The sequence below is a fragment of the Otolemur garnettii genome, unplaced genomic scaffold, assembly GCF_000181295.1.
Source record: "Otolemur garnettii isolate 467f Iridium unplaced genomic scaffold, OtoGar3 scaffold00048, whole genome shotgun sequence".
NCBI lineage: Eukaryota > Metazoa > Chordata > Mammalia > Primates > Galagidae > Otolemur > Otolemur garnettii.
This window is the reverse complement of record NW_003852443.1, coordinates 11,492,319-11,497,235: the sequence shown is the minus strand read 5'-3', so window position 1 is coordinate 11,497,235 and position 4,917 is coordinate 11,492,319. Positions and strand designations below refer to the sequence as shown.

Below are 4,917 nucleotides of genomic sequence, written 5' to 3'. Positions count from 1 at the left end.
CCCTTAGTCTTTTCCCAGGCATGAAAGCCCCTTTGAATCCTTTTAGGTAAAAAATCCCCCAAACATCAAAAAGAATTCATTAATTGTGTCTGATACCCAGTGAAATGTGCCTGTGAGGACTTTACACTGGGTAACAAACTAAGCTTGCTCTCTTTTAGTCCCAAAAGCTGCAAAGAAAGTTAAATAAAATTTATAGGAGCCTACCGGTTTGGACTGAGTTCCTGTACTAGGCTTTACAGACCAAGCCCAAAATGAAGTCGCTCATGCAGAAGTTCCACACCACCAGGCCCAAACTAAGTTGTTTATCTGACCATTTAAGAAACCAGGAGAGAGACAGCTAATAGCCAAATCTCCAAATAGTCCAGCCGTAGTTGGTGTGATAAGAAAGTCCCTTCTGCTTTAACTTTCATGAAAAAAGTGACTTTGAAACAACCAATCTGCTTTTTGTTTTCTTATCACACCAACTACAGCTGGACTATTTGGAGATTTGGCTATTAGCTGTCTCTCTTCACCTTTCTCTGTCTATGCAACCAACATCCTCTGCTCAGGTCGCAGGAACACGCATTCTGTTTTGTAGAATGAGGTGTTGCTGGAGTCTAGATTAAAAAATAAAAGCTAATTAAGATTTTACATTAAATCTGTTGTAATTTTGTCTTTTGACATTAATAAATGCACGAACAGGTTTTCTTTAGAGAAAGGCTGACATATGCAGGGTAAATTTGATAAGGGAGGTGGTAGACACGATATTGTTTACATTCTCAGTTTCATAAGTTTCTTAAGTATGATGCAGTTTGGTCTTGGGGCTGCTCAGTCAGTTACAGGTGAGGAGGAGAGGGTGCCGCGTGACTGCAGAAGGGACTGTGATTTTCTGTTCTGCAGTTCAATGGAAAGAGTGTAGACGCAATTGAATATTTATGACGTTTTATCTTCTTTTTTTTTTTTTAAAAAAAAACTTCTTTTGTTATCGTGGACTAAAAAATACTAAAGCGTATATCAGCATTATAATTGTCTAGCTAGACTTTTAAATATTGGCTAGCTAAGATTGAGTTTTTCTCAAGTACTATTTCATCTGTCATGCTATTTTAACTATATTAGCCTTACGAGGCTTTTATTGGCCATGATCAGTACTATTTTAATTGCCAGCTTCCACAAGTCCCTTCTGTGCTCTACTCCATGCATCAGTGGTGCTAGCTTAGTTTTGTCACAATTCTGGGCACATTGGCAGTCCCCAGGGTGTCTTGAGTCCCTGAATAAACATGTTGCATCTGCCTGGAGTTTCCATTTTACTTGAAGACTTGAAGAAATAAAAGTAATCAATTTATTTATTTAATGTGTTGCCAGTTCTTTAATTTGCTGTGAAGCAAACAGAATTATGCATAAGCTATGTTATGATTAAAACCCAAATGTTGATTAATACTTACTATGATAGAATAGCAACTTGTTCACACTTAAAATCCTAGCACTCCAGGAGGCCAAGACGGGTGGATAGCTTGAGCTCATGAGTTCAAGACCAGCCAAAAGTGAAATCCTGTCTCTATTAAAAATAGAAAAACTGAGGCAAGAGGCTTGTTAGAGCCCAAGAATTGGAAGTTGCTGTGAGCTATGACATCACAGCACTCTACCCAGGGTGACAGCTTGAGACTCCATCTCAAAAAAAAAAAAAAAAAGAATAACAACTTGTAAACCCAGAAGAATGTCTTCGTAGGTATCAGAGTTCTAGCCAGAGATCAACTGGTAATGCTAAGGAAAAAAATAAGATGACACTCATTCTGGGAAGCGTCGGGGTACAGCGCCACCTGGCCTTCAGGGGAAGCAGCCAAAAGACTCCTCCCATCTCTTGTCAGAGTTTGCTGTTTTTGGACAGGGACTCCAAGGACTGTAGGGAGAAGGGAAAAGGGACCCATTCTGTGAGATGAGATCCGAGAAAGATGGATGAGCCCTCTGTGGCAAAGCCCCCGAGGAAGTTCCCTCCTACCTCAGCGAAGCCCACACAGGGTGGAGGTCCTCCAGGCATGAGCCCATCGTCTGAGAGCTGTGCCCATTTCTCTCCAGACCTGGCCAAGGCATCTCCCAACTCTTGGTGCCCAATCCTTACCTTTAATTGGGTCACTGTTTAGCACCCCATGGTGCATTCCTGCCCTCACCAGCCTGCTTCACTGTGGCCACCCAGCCTGGCCCCAGCCCTGTCCTAGCCTTACCCTTGACCCAAGTCCAAGTTTCCAGTTCCTGTCTTTGTGTGGTTCACTGCCAGGACTACAGACCAAGTTCAACCAATGAACAATATAAAGCTTGACTTTTTTGTGAAAATAAATATGAATACAAAATCACACGAATGTTAAAAGACTTCAAATATGGGTGTTGTTTGCGCCCCCCCAGGGGCCTCATCCTCTGCTGCTGGAGCACCACAGCAGGTACTTGAGGGACATCAGTGCAAGGCAAAGGATTCAGTGCACAGGACGTTCCCCTGCAAGCTCAGGGGCAGTGCTCTTCAGAGGGCTCCTCCTTACTGGAATCGGGGGAAATTCCAGACACATGGCCTCCTAACTCAACACTATGCAAGGCCTTCGTCCCCTCCTCCCAATCTGTGCAAAATGTCAAAGCAATAAAACCAGTTTTCCTTCCTAGTGGTTTTGCCAATTTTATGCAGACTAGTTCTTTTCACTGTTTTTCCATAAAGTTGTTTTGGTGAAATTCAACTTTATGACACTTGTTTTCATTTCAGGAATGATAAAGGCAGCTTCAGCTGTTGCCGGAACCTGAACTCAGAGAGCAGGAGGTAGGTTCCGGGGGTCGCTTCAGTGTCCTGTGATGACTTACAAAACTGCACACACAGCCTTGGCTCTGCCCTCCCTTCCCATCCCTCACCCTTTCTTAGAAACACAGGAGCCAAGACGTGAGAAACCTTTCTGAACATGAGACTCTCACAGGACTGAGGGCTCTAAAGATGACAGGTGCCCCTTTGTCCTGGATAGACAATTGCTGCCCAGACCTTCTCCTTTCTCCTATGCTGGGGACTTTCAGGATACATTTTTCCTGGGAAGAAATGCACCACCAGGGGTCACTAGTTTGAGATTTGGTTGCAGTAGTCTGTGGTTGCAGACTGGTTCTAGACCTAAGGCAATGAATTTTGGATTAAGGTTGAAGGCCTGACCCTTCTCAGATAGCCCCTCGAGTTTCACCTCTTAAAATTATAATTTCCCAGGTGGTGCCTATAACTCAAGCAGCTACGGTGCCAGCCACATACATCAGAGCTGGTGGGTTCAACTCCAGCCTGGGCCTGCCAAACAACGACAACTACAACCAAAAAATATCCAGGCATTGTGGCAGGTGCCTGTAGTCCCAGCTACTTGAGGCTGAGGCAAGAGAATCGCTTAAGCCCAGGAGTTTGAGGTTGCTGTGAGTTGTGATGCCATGGCATGCACTTTACCCAGGGCAAGAGATTGAGGCTCTGTCTCAAAAAACAAATAAACAAACAAAAAAACCATGATTGCATTAATGTACACAGCTATGATTTCATAAAAAAAGAAAGAAAATAATAATCATAATTCTGCAGAGACTGATCTTTGGCATATGTTTTTTCAGAGAAAAATATTTGGCAAATGTGGAGGATTGTACCTCTGTGTTCACTTTATTTTTTTTATTTATTATTTTTATTTTTTTGTAGAGACAGAGTCTCACTTTATCACCCTAGAGTGCCGTGGCGTCACACAGCTCATAGCAACCTCCAACTCCTGGGCTTAGGCGATTCTCCTGCCTCAGCCTCCCAAGTAGCTGGGACAACAGGCACCCATCACAACGCCAGGCTATTTTTTTATTGCAGTTTGGCTGGGGTTGGGTTTGAACCCTCCACCTTCGGTATATGGGGCTAGTGCCCTACCCACTGAGCCACAGGCACCACCCCCTGTGTTCATTTTTATGCTAACGGCTAACTGTAGTGTTGGTTAAAGAGGCATATCATTTGTTAGACCGGTCACCTTAAGTACATGTCATCATGCCTGGCTTTGTGACACCCACACCTGCCGGTTATAAAGTGTACATCCCTTTCCGTCCTAAACCAGAGCTTGCTCTTGTGCCATATGGATGAAGACTGATACTTTGCAGATGGAAATTCCTGTTTGAGATAGAGACAGATCATCTGCCCCCTTCCATATGGCTTAGGAAGGGCAAAGAAAGATTCAGAGGAACTAAGCTTAGTCAGTGAGAACGAGGGAGTCAGGTTGAGCTAATTCAAAGGAAGAACGAGGAAGCAGTTTTTCCAAGGGAGACACACCAGAAAGCTTCCTGAGCATTGGTGTGACCTGAGTCATTATTCTGGACAGTGGTGTTGGGAGAGGGAGGAGGGGTGAGAAGAGCCACACCTTCAGGCAGAGAGGCTGGAGCCAGAACCCAGCTGCCTGCAATGGGGGGGGAATGGGGGGGTGGAGAGAGCACACACGGCTAAGAAGCTTGAGCAGGCCCGGCCATGCTGAGTTCTGCAAAAACCCGTGACCGTCTCTGTATTTTGTGCTCTGAATTCTCTCACCTTTAGTAAGGCAATTCTGCCCAGGCTAGCAGAGGATGTGTGCATATCCTTTCCTTCTCTCCCACTGCCAAGGAGACGATACCTGTTTGGGGACATACATTCTGAACTGTTTGATTTTTTTTAAAATCAGTTTTATCACCTGAAAGTTATGCTTGGTGTATTCATGGTCTGCATTTGTGCTTTCTGAATTTGCCTTTTGAAAGTCAAGTTCTTCTCCAAAAATGCACTCTGGCAGGAGATCAAGGCAGGGCCTCATGCTCTGCAGCTAATGATAAAATTCCACAGTGAAGCTTTCCCAGCGTCACCCCAAAAGAACCCAGAATTAGCAATCTGGCTCTGACAACCACAGCATATGTCCCCACACAGGCTGTGCACCTTTTCTGTGCAAAGTCCCT

At 44.5% G+C, this 4,917-nt stretch overlaps 1 pseudogene; it reads right to left on the bottom strand.

Moving 5' to 3' along the window:
- LOC111725814 overlaps nucleotides 1-2,132 on the bottom strand; it is a 3,333-nt pseudogene extending 1,201 nt beyond the window's left edge.
- Between the last annotated feature and the right edge of the window lie 2,785 nt (nucleotides 2,133-4,917).